General features: G+C 38.9%; 1 protein-coding gene across 4 annotated transcripts in view; it reads left to right on the top strand.

Moving 5' to 3' along the window:
* Positions 1–18,096, top strand: part of UGT8 (UDP glycosyltransferase 8) — an 84,213-nt gene that overhangs the window by 30,404 nt on the left and 35,713 nt on the right. The window lies entirely within an intron of this gene.

Below are 18,096 nucleotides of genomic sequence, written 5' to 3'. Positions count from 1 at the left end.
CTCATATCTAAGTCAGACCTAAATTCTTTTTTCCTGGTTGAGCTGTTAGTAAATCCCTTGTGTTCTCTTCTCCATCACAGTGTGTTTTCTTAGGTATCTCAAACGTGCAGGAGCCATGCTCACATATCTGTTGTTGTAGGGTTTCCGAACCCCAGATTGGTTCTCTGTATTTAATCTCAGCATCTGATGTCATTTACCAGGAAGCAATGAGTTGTTCTAGGATTTTGTTCTCTACTGAAACTATTTCTACTCTTGAAAATCTGAAAAGAGCCACTCACAACAACTCTGCTAAATTACTCATTTCTAGCTCTTATCACTACGTATCAAAAAAAATTTGTTAAGGACTTGATGAAGAGCAAATCCAGACATTTTTTTTTTTTCAACGTTTATTTATTTTTGGGACAGAGAGAGACAGAGCATGAACGGGGGAGGGGCAGAGAGAGAGGGAGACACAGAATCGGAAACAGGCTCCAGGCTCTGAGCCATCAGCCCAGAGCCTGACGCCGGGCTCGAACTCACGGACCCCGAGATGGTGACCTGGCTGAAGTCGGACGCTTAACCGACTGCGCCACCCAGGCGCCCCAGCCAGACATTTTTATATATGCATCAGATAAGGACAATCACTGGACAGCATTTTCTCATGGAGAAAGAATGTGGTTGGAATATACAGCCAGCCTGTAGGCTTTTCTAATCCATTTATTAGAAGTATATTTAATAAATAACACCTTGATATATTTCGTGTAACATGAAAAAAATAGAACTTGCCAGATTTGTGGCCCATACCACCCTAGCATTTCAATCAGATGTCGCCAATGGAGGCTGTGAGGGTACAATTGTTCTCTCTGCATCAAATATAAAGGATAGGAATTAACCTCAGCTTTTCTCAGCCATTCACAAATTTACCCAAGCCCATTTTGAATCCTTAAGTATTCTCTGCCAGAGTCACTGTGTTATATATTAACTCCTCTTCCTAAAGGTAGCTAAAATCAGATTTAGAAGTAGCTTCTACAAGACTTGATAAGCAAGTCTGTTTTTACTCTGAGTCATTCATAATATTACACAGATGAGCCCTGTTCCCTCCCGGTGTTCATTTTTTTTTCTCAACCAGAGCACTGTCCTTCTGCCTGCTCCATTTGGTTTCTGTTTTGGTGCTGTCTCCCTTCGGACTGAAAAAGAAATGCATGATGAAAAGGAATGTTCTGATGAATCTTCAGTCCCTGTACATCTGTCTTGAGTTGCAGCAACTTGAGCTACATAAGCACAGAATAATATTTTATGTTTTGTTTTATATCCACTACCCTTCATTAAGATACATACATAGCATGTGAGAATGTTTCTTTTTTTCCTATAACCCAAGCTTATCTTTTCCCCCATGGGTCCCTCTGCCCGTTAGTTTCACTATTTTATTTTACTTTTAAAGCATCTTTTGAGTGGGTTTGGAGCCTTATATACGATTATTACTCCAAATGTTTTCTGATTTGCATAATTTCTAGGGTGATGCTGGTTTGACCTACTTTGTGGGCTTCCCTGTTCTTTTTTTCTCTTTGGGTGTTTTGTAATGATTCTTTTAAGGATGTGCTTTTTATTTGCAATGGACACTTTGGCTGTGCCAGTTATGGTATGTGCATGTGTTATGTAGATCTAGGTAAATGTATTATTCCCATTGAAAGTGTCTTACTTAGTTCGTAAGTGTGAAGGGCCGTTTTCAGTTCAGTATGCCACTTACGAAGTTTTTCACCAGGGAATATTTTGAAGAATGATGTGTCTTACACTTTCAGATATTTCTTACTCTGGTGAGGTTTTATATGCTTAGGAACACATGTGTTCCTACTGGGATTTCTCTAGTAGATTTCTCTGATATGATAAACTGTACCTCAGGGTTCTACAAGTTAATGAGTTTCTCAAATGCCTGTATTATTTTCAGGTCATGGCTGTGACACTAAAATAATAGGGCCCAGCAAGTGGCCGTTTAGAACACATGATTCACTAATAACAGCTTAATTGTTAACTGCCTTGGTATCTTACACTGGGGATGGATTAGGTGTTCCAGATGTCTGGAAATGATTTGACAGTGGGATTTCATTTCAAAACCTGGGATGAAAGGCTACAGAAAATTTCTAAAAGACACTTTTTAGAAGCTTTCATAATGTTTGAGCCTAGAGAAACTCTAGAGAGCATCTAGTTCAGTTCCATTAATTTAGTTTATTTTTCTCCCCTCAAAATACAGAGAATAGTCCATTCATTTGTCACATAGGAGATTCAGTGAATTTGAGTGTCCCATCCAAGGCCATACAGCTGGTTTGTGGCACAGCCAAGTAAAATGTGGATTATTTTTCTGTGATTAGATATTTTGTCAAGATGCCTACATCTCTTGGTACTCATTTTACTCATTTACACATTTGTAGTGTATACAAAACTGTGCAGAGACGAATATTTCTCGACTATTTGATATCTCAAAGATTGTGAGGACTTAATACGAGAGTCAAATTTTAAGTCATGCACACTCTTACTTATGCTTTAGAGATTTAATAGTAGCAATCAGCCCCGTCCAAATGCTTTTGATTACAAGGTGTTTTATTAGCATAGAGTGAAGCAGTTGAGTTCCTTGATAATACAGTTATTTAACAATGCACGTTAGCTATGTGCCTAACTTGCAGTATTATTTACTACCTGACTCCCTGGAGTATGGGTCCTTAAAATGTGTCAATGAAGGAGAAGAGGTCCAGATTGGATCATATCTTGCTCTATCATTGCAGGGTGGTAGAGAACATGAATACAGATTTTTTTAAAAAAAGATTTGCCTTGGGCAGGAAAGGGGTGCGGAAATAGATCCCTACTTGATTAGGTCCTTTAAGTATTAAATGTGAATGAAATAATATCTAACAGAGAGTGATTAAAGCTTTTAGCAGTTTTATTAGTGGGAAATAATAATGCCACTAAGGAATCATACATTTACTTAGAGAGTCTATTAATTTTTAATTTTTTTCAACATTTATTCATTTTTTGAGAGAGACAGAGCATGAGTGGGGGAGGGGCAGAGAGAGAGGGAGACACAGAATCCAAAGCAGGCTCCAGGCTCTGAGCTGTCAGCACAGAGTCCAACACAGGGCTCGAACCCACGAACCATGAGATCATGACCTGAGCCGAAGTCAGATGCTTAACCCACTGAGCCACCTAGGTGCACCCTAGTTTTTAAAATTAACATATTTCAGGTGATAATTTTTAAATGATTTCTCATTGATGAAATGGTCTGACCCTGCCAGGCAGCTGATCTCTGCCACTGTTCTGCTTCTACAGTCCCAAACTGGTTTTGCACTTAATAGATTGTACTTTAAACATTGGTTTTTCACATGGCTTTCTTCGTAACTAGAGTGTGGATGCCTCAAAGGGGGTGGATCCTCTACTTAATTCATCTTTCTCCCCTGAGTACCCAGAAAATGGTAGGCATTCGGTGAATGTTTAAGATTAAATGAACTGCATCAAATAGAAATAGTTGCCAAAAGAAATAGGTTTCAGCTAGTCCAACAATGTTGTTAATAGTATAGGCATTATCTGTTTCTTTCTAATTTATGTCCACATACCATCCCAGCCATTAAGCAACCAAACATTCCAAGCTAAGTTATTTTAATGAATTAGAATTGCTACATAATGTTATTGATATTGACAAAAGATCATTATACATTACTCAGTTGGTGAACTAAATGGCCTCTACTGTGTTCCAAATATGCACGGGAACAGGGTTAGTAGAGCGAATCAGCCCAGCTCTTGCTGTCTTGAAAGATGTTTTGGGGTGGGTAAGGTACTCATTTGGTATGCCTCAGAGGTGCTTTATTGTCAGACGAGGAGTATTAAGGGCATCTTCAATTCACCAGTTGTAGAAACATTTTTAATTTAGGGAAACATAGTTCTGGGGGGAGATACAGATAAGAGATAAGCAGAGATAAGAAAGAGCTTGAGACCAAGGACAGGGTCGTGAAATACTCACTGCTTGTCATTTTGTTATTTGCCAGAACTCTCTCACAGAGAAACGTTTTGGGGAAAATGAGATATTGAACAACAGATTCATTAGATTAACCACTTGTGAGCAGATCAGGTTATAAGAAGAAGAATAAAACTGAGAAGCAAAACATTGGCTTTCCATTTTCAGTTTCCATTGATTCACCTGTAAGCCATTCCTTACTATTACATATAGTAATGGAAAGCTGACTTCCCGAATAATGAATGAAGTGTCTAGGCTGAGAAATGGGACCACAGTTGCTGGTGCTAACAAATTTGGTCCAAGAGTACAGCAGCTGTGGGAAAACTCCGGCCATTTTAATACTGTGTTACATATAAATTATATTATCATGAAATATAAAGCTACAGATGGGATTATAACCATTGTACCACATTGATTAAAATGTCCACTTAAAAAATTTTTTTTAATGTTTATTTTATTTTTGAGAGAGAGAGAGCATGCAAGGGAGAGGCAGAGAGAGAGGGAGACAGAATCTGAAGCAGGCTTCAGGCTCTGAGCTGTCAGCACAGAGCCCAACGAGGGGCTCGAACTTATGAACCATGAGATCATGACCTCAGCTGAAGTTGGATGCTTAACCGACTGAGCCACCCAGGTGCCCCTAAAATGCCCACTTTTAAATAAGTATCATTTAATCAAATTATATATCCTTTGTTACAGGTTCCTCATTTTGAATGCCATCACTCACAAATGACTTAGTAAAATGTCTTCATCTATATAGTACTATTGTGTTGTTAGCAGCTGTGCGGGGATCAGAAATTGACAAGTGTAATGTTGGAAAGAGACTAATGAGGTAGTTCCAATGACTAATTCTGAGCTTAAATATTCACTACCACAGGATAGTTGGGCAGAAGTGATAGATTCGCTTTGGGAACTTATTTATGTAAAATGTTGTTGGAGATATTTACTGCAAAAGTTTTATAGGTTGATCATATATTTTGTCTTTATTTTGTGGTAAGAAACCAGATTACCTTGCTCAATGAATCTATCCAGGAAGTATATTAGGCACTGTTAGAACCATCAGTAACTTATTGTTCAGTTTACTGATAAGATAATTTTCTAAGCTGCACTGTAGTTTTAAATAGCTTATCAGTTGCTTCTGTAAGCATTATGGGTTTACAAAGATTTCCTTATATGATACAAGATCCAAATATAATTGAAGGTACACAGTCTGATAGGATTTTTAAACACCTTCCTTCTTCTGCTATTACGTATTTAAGCTTTAGGATGCCCGATAGAATTGTTTATGTAGATAGATATTAATTCAAACACTGGCTGTGTTAAGGGAAGTCTTTTTAACTGATCATCTTTACAAATTCCAGTTTTCATAATTCAATTGCTGTTGGTACCAAGTTTTTGGTATGATATTCATCTCATTGTAAGCCAAACAGTTCTATTTTTGAAATTAAAATCTCTACTGTCAGTTGAGTTTGCCAGACCTATTCCTGAGTGCAAATTTTGATGGAGAGGATGGAGTGAGCATAAGCTTCTGAAGATTCAGTGTCACTGGAGACAAACTACCTAATTCATACTTTTGTTTATGGAATTTTTTGTACCAACTTTACTGGAGCTTGTGGCAGAAGTAGCAAAGTGGAAAAACATGGGCTTTTTCAGCCAAATGGCCCTGACTTTTAATCTTGGCCTTCACAGGACTCTTGGATGAGCGATTCAGCCTCATTAAAGTGAGGACGGCAGTGCTTACCTCGGAGGGATTGGTGTGCGAGAGCCATGGCAAAGCTGGTGGTGGCAGTTGTTGCATCTATTATTGTTTTAGTAGCTCCTATTAAGTAGCTCCTATTAAGATGAGCTATAATTGCTGAATCGCTATCACTTACTATTTTCCACATGGCAAATAGAATGGTTTCAGGGGCAAAGGGGGGACGTGGAAGAAGTCCTCTACTTATTTTAGGGGTTGGCACTGGTCCTTCTGCTCCTGTCCTGGGGATGTTTATTTCTCTATCTTTCGTCCTCTTTTCTCATCCTCATTCTCACAGAAATAGAAGGAAAATGACAAGTGAGATAATGTGACATTAGCCCATTTGAGTGTTGTGAGAAATTAGTAGAAGCAGATGGGTACATTTCTCAAGGGTAAGAGAATTAAGAGTGTAGCTTCATGGTACTTGGGAATGCTGGCTTCCTTAGGCTCAATGATACTGTCTGTGGCTTTTCAGACCTTTACATGGAACATTTGGGACCCTAACCCCTGTCCTGCTGGCTCTACCCCTGTTCATTTTCCTATGTCTGTGCTTCCCATTCCTAAAAGAGCTTAGGGCGAATAAATGACTGCCTGCCTTCTAACCAGAGACTCTCCCCAGATTCTCCTCCACACTCAGACCCTGTAAACTAGATTATTAGGTTGGATAGCCTAGAAACCTAAAAACATAAATAAATTCTAGGTTTTCTTCTAAGATCTAGAATGCAGACTAAGCAACAAACCCCAGTCTTTATCCTGGTTTCTTGCAATATCTCTGTATCGTGCCCCAGTTCCTCAGTATTGTTTGGATCAGAATGCCATGACATTCTTGTCAAAACATAGATTGACTGGCCAGTTAGTAGGTCTGGGATGGGCATACTAATTTCTGACAAATTCCTAGCTGATGCTGATGCTTGCTGGTCTGAGGACTAACCATACTTTGCAGACAAGCTGTGTGATCTATAAATTTTAATTGTATTATGTAATATATTTGGCATGAGAATGGAATTTTTTTTGTGATCATTATAGGTTTTCTCCCTTCTAGACACTTGTTTTCAGCATAAATTGTGTAATGTGTATGTGTGTATTTCAATAACTAGAAGAGCCCTGGTTTCTGTTATACACATGGGGAGCTTATTATCTTACACCTCTGCATTGTGAAATTAAGATGATGCTATTGAATGATCAACCATTGCTTTAAGACACAGTCCTAAACAGAATGTCCGTGTGCAACCATGTTAATAATAGTTAGTTATGCTTTTCAGAATGAATACCCTCAACTATTTTCCCTATTTCTTCATTCATCTCCACTATTTTCTTTTTCTGTTTTTACAACATCCTGAAAATATTTTATCCCAGGTTAATGTATAGTATTTGATCAAAGCAGATTATGATTTTATTTTTCTAAGTTTTTCTTTATTTATTTAGAGAGAGAGAGAGAGAGACAGACAGAGAGAGAGAGAGAGTGCACAGGCAGGGTAGGGGCAGAGAGAGAGAATCCCTAGCAGGTTATGCACTGACAGCACAGAGCCTGATGTGGGGCTTGAACTCATGAAGCATGAGATCATGAGCTGAGCCAAAACCAAGAGTTGGATGCTTAACTGACTGAGTTCCCCAGGGGCCCCAAAGCAGGCTATGATTTTAAAGTCATATTATGTAAATGCCTGTTTTCTAAAATTCTAAGAAGTTATATGCTGAAATCACGTTTTTTCTTATCTACAGTCTTATATCCAAAATTTAGTAGTGAGCAGAATGGCATATATTTTATGTAGCATTCTATAAATGCCAGCTACCCATTATTGACATACTATAAATAAAAAATATGAGAAAGGATTTATTTTTTAGTGTGCAGTTTTTATGTCAGCTTGCTTGCTCAGGAAATATTTTTATGCCATGAGAACCACTTTATTTTTTTAACTTTGAAGGCATCTCTCATAAGTTTGCAAATCCTGAACATGTACTTAAGGAAAATACTGGTTCCTGTCTGATATGCCCAGAGTCAACTTGGGGCAGAGGGTTACTTTGTAATGGGTATTTATAGCAAGAAAATTGGATAAACAGCCAAAGAGAAATAGGCACTGAAGTAATGGGACAGAGTTTTTCAGGCACTTCTTAATCCTGAATGTGTTCTAATTCCATCTAGAATCAGAGAGGTATAGAAACTCCTCCTAGCACAGTGCCAAAGAAAGATCATTTCACAAAGCACAGGGGAGAGGCAGCAAGGTGCTCGCAGTGCCTGCGGTTTGCCTGTACTCAGCAACAGGACCTGGGTGCCAAAGTAAAAAAGACAAAGCTATGCAGACCAGAACCCTGGGCATTTGTGGAAGAAGGCGTATTCTTTAAACGCTGGACACAAAGCAGCCACAGCCCAAGAGACCCTCCATACAATCAGAAGCAATTGTGCTACCAAATGAGGCACAGAATGGGCCAGAATGGGAAACACTTACCTCCACCATTTTCCTTTGGCTTTCTGTCAAGATATTTTTTGCAAAGCAGCACTTACTGCTGTTACAGGGGACCACTTTTAGTAGAAGACTCAAAAGTTGTGATTCTACCAATATAATTAGACTGTTAACAGGCATTCGTTATAGAAAGTGCTGTAAGATGAAAGTGCTATGGGATATGAAAGAGAGAGAAGAAAAGAAAGAGGGTCACAGAGAGGCATGTGTTCCTTTTTCCTGAAAATTTTGCTTCAGAGAAGAGTGCTTATTAAAATGGGCATTTACATATAATTAAGTTATTTCATATGGTAGCTTTTTGACAGGATAGCTTCTCGGGACAATTGTCTTCTGATACAAGAGAGGAAACCTTTATGCTATGTTGAGGATGTTATGTCCCTTGATTTGCTTCTGCTTTTTAGATCAAAAATTTTCAAATATATGATATAGTAAAGATAAACTTACAAAGTAAGCTGACCGGATTTTACACTTCTTTGACTATCACAACCACTTAATAAATGTCTGTTAAATTGTTCCATCCCTAGTTCGAGTTAGAGAAAAGTTCTTTTAATCTCAGTTGAAAATATTTAATTTGTGTAGCACTTTAAAAAGAGCACTAGGTTCTGGGTTGTTTGGGTGACTCAGTCAGTTGAGCTCAGAGTCTTGATTTCAGCTCAGGTCATGATTCCAGGGTTGTGGTATCGAGCCCTACATCAGGCTCCACACTGAGCTTGGTTCCTACTTAGGATTCTCTCTTTCCCTCTCCCTCAGCCCTCTCCCCTGCTCACATGCATGCTCTCTCTCCAAAATAAAATAAAAATAGAAATAAGAACACTAGGTTCTAAAAAACTGAACATTTTCAGAAAGAGTAATGGAGGAAGCAAAACTCTTTGAGAGCAGAGGTCCTGGCTCATCTTTTATATCCCACCCACTTCCGTACCTCGTGCCACAGCACTCTGCATGTACAGGCCTTAATATATATTTTTTGAATTAATGTAATTTCCAGTTGTAAAAGCTTATGTATTTGCCCAATTTATTTTGCAAAAATGAGATGAAATTATTTTTAAGCTATAGATTTCCAGAGCTTTTATCAGTGCAAAGCAGCTCAAGTGGCGGGACAAATTATTACTAAAAGTTTGAAGCTAAATAAATTCCCTGACTACCAGTTCCAGGCCATCATGAGGAGCAGTGAAACCAGCTTGACATTTTCTTTTTCACTGCAAGGTCCTTTGAGAACTTTTTTTGTGTTGGGGGCAGTGAGAAGCTTTTGCATACCACAAAGGGATGGCCGTTCAGAAAAGGAATAGATAGCCATTTTGTTATGCATTCGGTATGTACTTACTGAGAGCCTAAAATGTACCAGGCACTGAACTAGCAATATTAAGTGCAAGTCCCGGTTTCTTTGTTTGTGCCACTTAGAGTCTGATGGGAGAAATGATTAATAAAGATGTAAATAAATTAATAAGATCCATAATTTCAGCACTAAAGTGTTGTGGAGGAAACCCATCAGGGTGCATTGATGGAGACGAAGAAGTCTTCTCAGGAGATAAAGTAGGGCTTCATGAGAGGTTGGAGCCAGCCACGGGAGGGGAACATTCCTGTCAGTGAACACATCATCCCAAGGTGCATTTTGAAGACCTGAGAAGGTTCAGTGAGGCTGAAGAGGAGGAGGCAAGGGGCTAGGGCAGGGTGGCTCAGGTAAACATTGACAGCTGAGCAGAGATCATCTCACAGAAGCCCTTATACACTGTAAGGGGTTCGGATTTTACTCAGTGAGTTAAAAGTGATTGGATTTTCTTTTAGAAAGAATTGCTCTGGTTACTTTGTGGGGAAATCTTGTTAGAAGGAGAGAGAGAAGACATGAGGTCCAATTGAGTGAATGTTGCCATAACTCAGGGAAGTGGTGGGCTGGTGAGAAGAGGGATGTTTCCAAGTATATTTGGGAGGTAGAATTAACTGGGGTGGAGTTGGGTGAAGGGGATTCTAAGAAAACAGCAGGTTTCCTGCAAGAGTAACCAGTCAAAGGCATTTCGTTAAAGGGAAGGACTGAAGGATGAGCGGGTTTTTGAGAGAAAAGACATCGTTCAGTTTGGACATATTAAATCTGAGAAACCAGGGATCTATGAGCACAAATGTCAGACTGACCTTTGAAGATATGAGCATAGAGCTGAGAGGAAAAGTCAGGGCTGGGTATTCAAATGTGGGGGTCATCTTCCAAGAGACTGGACTAAAGCATTAGGAATAAATGAAATTACTTACAGAGAGGTGTGGAAAGAAAGGAGGACTTTGGTCTGAGCCAACAATACTCAACCATGTACAAGCTTTGTAAAGGAAGACGAGACTTCAAGAACTCGGGGAGGTGAGGAAAATCCAGGAAAGAATGGTGTTTTAGAATCTAAGAAATGAGTGTTTCAAGAAGGGAAAGTCCACCAGTTATCACTACTGCTGAATTGGGTGTTTCCACATGTTAGTTGGGGACATATGCAGGGGTCCTACGTCACTGGACAACTTTAGTTGTTTACTGAGTAGATAAGTAGCAACAAAAAACTAAATTTATGCTCTCCTTTAACATTTTCTTATATCTGCTACATCGGTCCATTGGTAAAGTTGAAAGAGTGCTCACTGGGAACCAGGAAATTATATATATTCAAGGTCTCAAGGAGGTTCTCGGGAAGATCACTTTACCTTTCTGGGTCCCCATTTCTTCATCATTAAATTGCGGGCAGGTCAGTGGGCGGGATTGGATTCGTTTTTAAGTTTCCTCCACTTCAGTGATGATATGGAATAGAACATTTTAGGCACCATACATAATTAAAATGTAGATTTATATCCTTAAAACATTTTAATCTCTGGTGTAGTTATGTTGACAGAACTGAAGTCAAGCAGACTTTCTGTGTAGGTATGGTCTAAGTAATAGTTCATGAAGGTGGGGGCTCACAGAGGATGGGCAAGGGATAGCTATAGGAAAGGAATTTTACAATTTATATGTAGCAAAGCTTTGATTTTTTCTAGTAAATCATAAGCAATCATTAGAAATAGTATTAAGGTGAGTAGTTTTGGTCTTATAAGAATTTATGATTAAAAATTCAGGGGCGCCTGGGTGGCTTAGTTGGTTAAGCATCTGACTTGGGCTCAGGTCACAATCTTGTGGTCCCTGAGTTCGAACCGCACGTCGGGCTCTGTGCTGACAGCACAGAGCCTGGAGCCTGTTTCCGATTCTGTGTCTCCCTCTCTCTCTGCCTCTCCCCCATTCATGCTCTGTCTCTCTCTGTCTCAAAAATAAATAAACGTTAATTTTTTTTAATTCATGCCATCATTTGGTTTTATTTTGCACAATACAGAAAATTCATTTTCTTCCAGAGAATATAATTGAATTACTACTTTTATTGAACAAGTTTTACTTTTCTTCTTGAACTGTAATCTCAAAGAGAATTTTACGACATATCACAAGCCATATGTATATATATACATTGGTTTCTTCTCACTTGAAAAATTCTGGTCTTGGGGCGCCTGGGTGGCGCAGTCGGTTAAACGTCCAGCTTCAGCCAGGTCACGATCTCACGGTCCGTGAGTTCGAGCCCCGCATCAGGCTCTGGGCTGATGGCTCAGGGCCTGGAGCCTGTTTCCAATTCTGTGTCTCCCTCTCTCTCTGCCCCTCCCCCGTTCATGCTCTGTCTCTCTCTGTCCCAAAAATAAATAAACGTTGAAAAAAAATTAAAAAAAAAATTCTGGTCTTTCAGCTTTTTATGGTAGATAATTTGTGAATAGATTTTGCAAAATGTGTTTCTTCTGAAAGGCAAAAATTGAAATGATAAGAAAATGCTTAAGGCCTTTGCAGATTTAATTTCATTTTGGTAAAGTAGATACTTAGTTGAATATTATAGAGAGAGGTTAAAAGTAGGGATTTTGTCCTCTATGCTGCTAAAGCTTAGGGAAGGGCATAAAAACTTGGCTTAGTCAGAAATACCTATGATTCAGAATAAGCAATCATCTGAGGCACTTAGTACTAACCTGTTTTATATTACTGTGCCTACCAAACAGTGAATTTGGTTTTCTTTTTGCAACTTACAGTTCTTTCATTTAAGCCTTAGGTAATTTGCTTCATAAATAAAAGTTCAAATGAGATCTGTTTACAGGATCTTTACCATTTAAAGGGTAGAAATTTATACTGATGCATGTAATTTGGGTCACTTCTGTTATGGAGATAGAAAAATCTCCACTGGTTTTTAGCTATTTATAGATGTTGGATGTTACCAGAAGAAAGTTAGGAAAGAGTGACGTTATTTATGTGCTAGATATGTACAACTTTTTTTCAGGTGCATACAGAAAAGTCCCTTTTTTTCAAAAAGTATATGGGTTTTATTTAATAATGTTTCAAAGTAGGTAGCTTATCTCTCTAGACTTACTTAGTAATAAGGTCTTTTTTAAAAATTACGATGATTTAATGGAGATCCATATGTAATGTGTCATAACGTGAGCTCAACCAAGTAAGTTCCTTCGGCTTGGCTTATTTTCTTTTAGTCCAAACAGCTTTTCTACAGAGTTGACAAATACTACATCTCTTAGCTTTATCGACATGTTATATATAACTCCTGTTTATATTTATAACTTTGCTTCTTTCAGCTGAATAAGGCCTCGAAAGTTTTGTATCCAGTATTTGAGTACTTTTGTTTTTCTCTTTTAAAAAGTCAGTATTAGGCACTACTGGTTACTACCAGCTGAAGCCTCACACAGCTGTGTATTTAGCATTTAATCATGCTAAGAATTGCTAATTAGAACATCAAACTGGACAAAGCGTACCCAGTGGAGTTGATACAATACCATTTTTGTTTGAAAACCATAAATAAATAATCTTTGCACATTACTGGTTTCATTAATAAGCATTTGTGTTGAGTACGTAAAGCAGGCAATCTTTAATAAAATGTTTTAACCTGCTAGGAATAATTTAGCAATATCATCCCTTCACCAAATTTCATAATTTCTCTAAAATGTGGCCAGCCTTAGTAAAAAATTGCCATAGTTAACATGTGACCTTTTGATTTCTCTCTCTATTCTTCACTTTCTTTATTCGCTCCATTTCAGCAATGGCCCCCACCGGCCTGACTGGCCCCAAGCCCCCACCACCCAGAATCTTTCTAAGGCTCTCTTCCCCTCTGCTTTGCTTTCCCCCTAATCGGAACCCTGGGGCCAGCAACACCTCTGTAGCACCTCAGTCAGCCTTAACTGTGGCTCAGACTGCCTTATGTTCCCAAATCCCCATCTCCTATTCTTTTACTAAAACCACCTTGTTTCAGATGCAGTTAGCAGTAGCAAAGATCAAGTCTAAGAAATTTGTTTAGTGCTGTGTTAATGGCCGACAGCAATTTAATGTATTACCTTTCTAGAAGTAGTGAATATTTTATACTGAAATTGGAGGTCTAGTGACAGTAAGACATAAGTCAGAAGAATCAATAGCAGTAGCATTATTAGTCTGGTTAGTAAAAGGCAGAGGTAATGGTTCCCGGGGATGAAGGGCACACTGTGTATCCTTAATATCAGTTCTTAGTGCTCACTCATATGGGTGGTTATACTCTTAATTTTTTAATTAATTTTTTATTTTTTAAGTTTATTTTTTATTTATTTTGAAAGAGAGAGAGAAGGAGAGAACCAGTGTGGGAGGGTCAGAGAGAGAGAAGAGGACAGAGGATCCGAAGCAGGCTTTGTGCTGACAGCAGAGAGCTGGATACAGAGCTCGAACACATGAACTGTGAGATCATGGCCTGAGCAGAAGTCAGAGACTTAGCCAACTGAGCCAACCAGGTGCCCCTGGGTGGTTATACTCCTAAGGGTTCAAACTTTTTCTAGGGAGGAGGAAATGCAGCATTTTTAGCTTTGTCAGCACTGGATCTCACAGTCATTGTGAGTTCAGAGAGAACAGGAATGTTCCCAGGCCTGACATGGTGGTCATAAAATGTGTGCCTACCGCTCTTGTAGACTGGACTTTGCCTTTTTGCTTTGAGGATTAAATGGGCCAGACAAGTAACAATACTACATTGAGAAGCTGAGGTGTGCAGAAAATACTTAAATACATTTTGAGTGTTTAAATGGCACAGATTTTGTTGAAAATGTTTTTTCCTTCAGGAATATGCATTTGGAGAAGTAATAAGGTAATGATTCTCTGAAATTCAACAAGTGCACACTTCTTAGTAGTGTGGTGTTGCTATTAGTAACCTTTGTAGACCACCTCTGCTCCACTAATTCATATAGTCAAACCTGTGTCACTGCAGTGGCAGAAGTGTCCTGGGAGTCAGGAGACTGGAGTGTGAGTCCCCTCTCTGCCACTTACTAGCTTTGTCTTCATGAGGCTTGTCCATAAGAATTTCTCAAATGCAGTTTTCTTAATCATAAAAGGAGAAGAAGATTTTTGTCTGTATCAAAAATGTTCACTGAAGATCAGTTTAAATAACATTTATAGGTATCTATCAATTATAGAGGATTATATAAAAGCAAAGGATTATTGAGGTATTATGTAGGAACTATAGGTGATGAATTTTGAAAGATATATCATTTACCTAAGACAGGCTGCACTTTTAAGACAACATTTAGTGGAGATCTGAGTTCGGATGCCATTTCTTTCTAACTCCAATTACCGACAGGCTCTTTCTGGCAGTCTTATTCATCTGGATGACAACCAAGAGCTAAAAAAGCAAGTCAAAAGGACATTTGAGAAGCCAAAATCTATGCCAAAATGTCCAGGAACTAAAGTTCATTTACTTGACTCCCAATGGATACCTTTAGGTCTTCTTGACTCAGAGTTCATTCACTCTTAATTATGTACCTTCAAAACAGCTTGGTTATTTTCTTCTCAAGCCCACTAAAAGAAGAAGATTAAGAGATAAATAAGATTAAAAGAGCGAATAAGTTTTTGAGATAGGCATGCTGAAAACAGTGAAATGTGACAATCTGGTAACTTGAGACCCTTCCAGAATAACTGTAGGAAGACTTTAAGTCATTCATACAGCATAGCCCTCTTGGGCCATTTAGTGTTGTGGACCCTCAGGATATCTCTCTGTTATAGTGACACAAAGATAGAATTGGGTTCGTATGTTATATATTCTTTGTGTAATCAGGGACAGAAATGCGTAACGTGCTTTATAAGTATGATACAGTTCACAATAGGCTTCAGGTAGTTGTATCTGTACTGAGTCCAAGGATCTAGAAATCCTTCATCAAGATAGGCCAAGTTTATTCATTCACAAAACAAAGAGTTTAGGCCATACTAACCTTTAGAACCATAAACCAAAATATGTAACCTCACATATGCCTTCTACCAGATTAATATTATATGTTTCAAAACTCTGCCAGATTTCTTGCAACCAATTTTCCAATAGAATATAAATGATGTAGGTTTAGAATGACATGTGGTACTTGCTTTATTCGCGTGAAAACACCAAAATGCTTTTATCATTATGATCTGACCATAAAATAACACTTAGAAATATTTAGGTCATTTTTCATTTTCTTAACAAATATGCATGGAGCCCTTTCCTAAATCCAGAGACTACATTAGCTCCTGGGACCACAGAGTTTAGCAAAAGCAGTCTTGTGTCCTCAAGGAATTTAAGTCTGGTGGGAAGGACAGATATGAAACTTGTAATCACACTAAATGACATTTGGAAGTACTCCGGAAATGCCAGGCATCTGGAGAGTTTGGCATTAGAACCTAGGGATAAGGAACAGAGTCCAGTAAGTGCTTTTTCCTTTAGAGTCCTAAGGATGTTCCACTGTAGTCTTTCTGGATCTGGGTTATGGAAATGCTTTTTGAGTAAGACCACTGCCTTAGAGCAAGACCCTTTGGAGCATGCCCAGAACCAAAGCTCCATGAGAGGAATTGGAAGGAAACACCCCAGATTAGGCACATTTTGAGGGACAGTCATCTGTTTTTCTCTCCCCACTTTGCTCCCCTCCATCTCTCTTTTCTTTTCCTTTGTCATCATTTCCATAATTTGTTGATAGTCACCATGCATGAGGCACTGCGCGTTCTCCCATTTTAAAACTCATCTCTTTGACAGGGAGCGAGGTCCACCTTCTGCTACCACTGAGGCTCACATTTCAGGTCGTTCTGATCTTTGGTTCATGCTGAATGTTCTCTACTTATTGGAAAGTACTTATTCCCTCCCACAAGCTGTTTATTTGAGCAATGAACTCTCTTTTGCATTTCACGATTTCACTAAATTTTATAGATCGTCTGTCACCAGCACCTCCGTACTCAGGTTCAGCTGTCATTCTTAGATATCGCTTAAACTGCAGAGGATTTTTTTAGCTTCCTTCCCATGCTCACTGAGGATTTCTAGGTCTCTCAGACTTTTCTAGTCTTATGAGGATCTTGACTGAGAACAGTACTTCATACTTATAAAAGAAAATGCCCAGTCTGCTTCATACCTATATCTTTGGTTTATTTATTCATTCATTCACTTATTGAGCAATCTGTTGAGTGCCTGCCATGTGCAAGGTACTCCATTATGTGCTGGGAATGCAGAATAAAACATCATAGTCCATAAAACTGTAAAGGATCTTAAATGCAGTCTGTTAGGTTCTATAGCCTGGTGGGATCTAGTGCTAGTTCCAGCTGTGAAAGAAAACTCCCAAGTGGAAATAAAGACCAGCAGTCTCCGGAGCTCTGTCACCCTCTTTATCAGACTCCGTTCACTCATTTCATCCATTCATCAATTCTGTCACCGAATAGTTATTGAGGGTTAGGTATTGTTCTTAATGCCAAGACCAAATGGAATATTACCCATACCCTCCATTCAAAGAACTGGAAGGGCTTGCCATCCCCAAACCTGGTCTTGTGGACATTCTGGTGTCCCTGGATCTTCTGTTTAACTTTCGTTTTCCCGTTATGCCTAGACACACAGTTAAGGCAGAGTCTGAGTGCTCCGAAAGTGGTGCCAGGAAAGGCAGTCTTGCTGGGCTCTAAGTAATTTGGAATAAAGAATCAAACCCTGTAATCTTCTCCACTTCTTTGCTTTACCTTTTCTTCGTTTATCATTCCTTGACTTTTCCTTTTGGAAACCATCTTTGTTGGACCTGACCTAACTAAGGAGGCCTCCTGGAACAGGAATGGGCACAGACTTCAACACAAGGCAAACCTGTGTTTTAATTACTAGTTTTAGGTTATAGGAGAAGTTATTTAATTTCTCTGAATCTCAACTTCTTTATCCATGAAATAAGAAAAGCAATTTTGTTGTAAAACTAAATGAGGTAGGGACACGGGGGTGGCCTAGTTGATTGAGCATCTGACTTTGGCTCAGGTCATGATTTCATGGTTTGTGAGTTTGAGCCCCGTGTTGGGTTCTGTGCTGCCAGCACAGCGCCTGCTTCAGATCCCCCCCCACTCTTTCTAACCCCCCACTTATGCTCTCTCTCAAAACTAATAAAAATAAAACTTTAAAATATAAAATAGGAGCACCTGGGTGGTTCAGTCAGTTGAGCACCTGACTTTGGCTCAGGTCATGATCTCATGGTTCATGAGTTCGAGCCCCACATCAGGCTCACTGCTGTCAGCACAGAGCCCACTTCAGATCCTCTGACCCTCTCTCTCTGCCTCTCCCCCACTCATGCTCTTTCTCTCTCTCTCAAAAAATAAATAAATAAATAATAAAATTAAATTAAAAAATGAAAATAAAAACTAAATAAAGTAAATTGTAAGTGTATGGCACATGTAGACTTAGTTTCCCTTGGTTGCCTAGTGTTATCTCCCAGAAATAGCTATTGAGAGGAAAAGTGGCTCACAGGTAAACATTGAACTGGAACGGAGATAATGGATGCTTTATTGGATGCATAAAACACAAATTGTTGACTTTCCTTTTGTGTGACCTTTAGTACGTTTTCCCTTTCACTATGATGATCTCATAGATGGATAATTTTCATGTAGAGAGATACTAGAAGAGAAAAGTTCCTAAGAATTT

Source organism: Felis catus, chromosome B1 (assembly GCF_018350175.1).
Source record: "Felis catus isolate Fca126 chromosome B1, F.catus_Fca126_mat1.0, whole genome shotgun sequence".
NCBI classification, from domain to species: domain Eukaryota; kingdom Metazoa; phylum Chordata; class Mammalia; order Carnivora; family Felidae; genus Felis; species Felis catus.
This window is presented reverse-complemented; position numbering and strand designations above follow the sequence as displayed.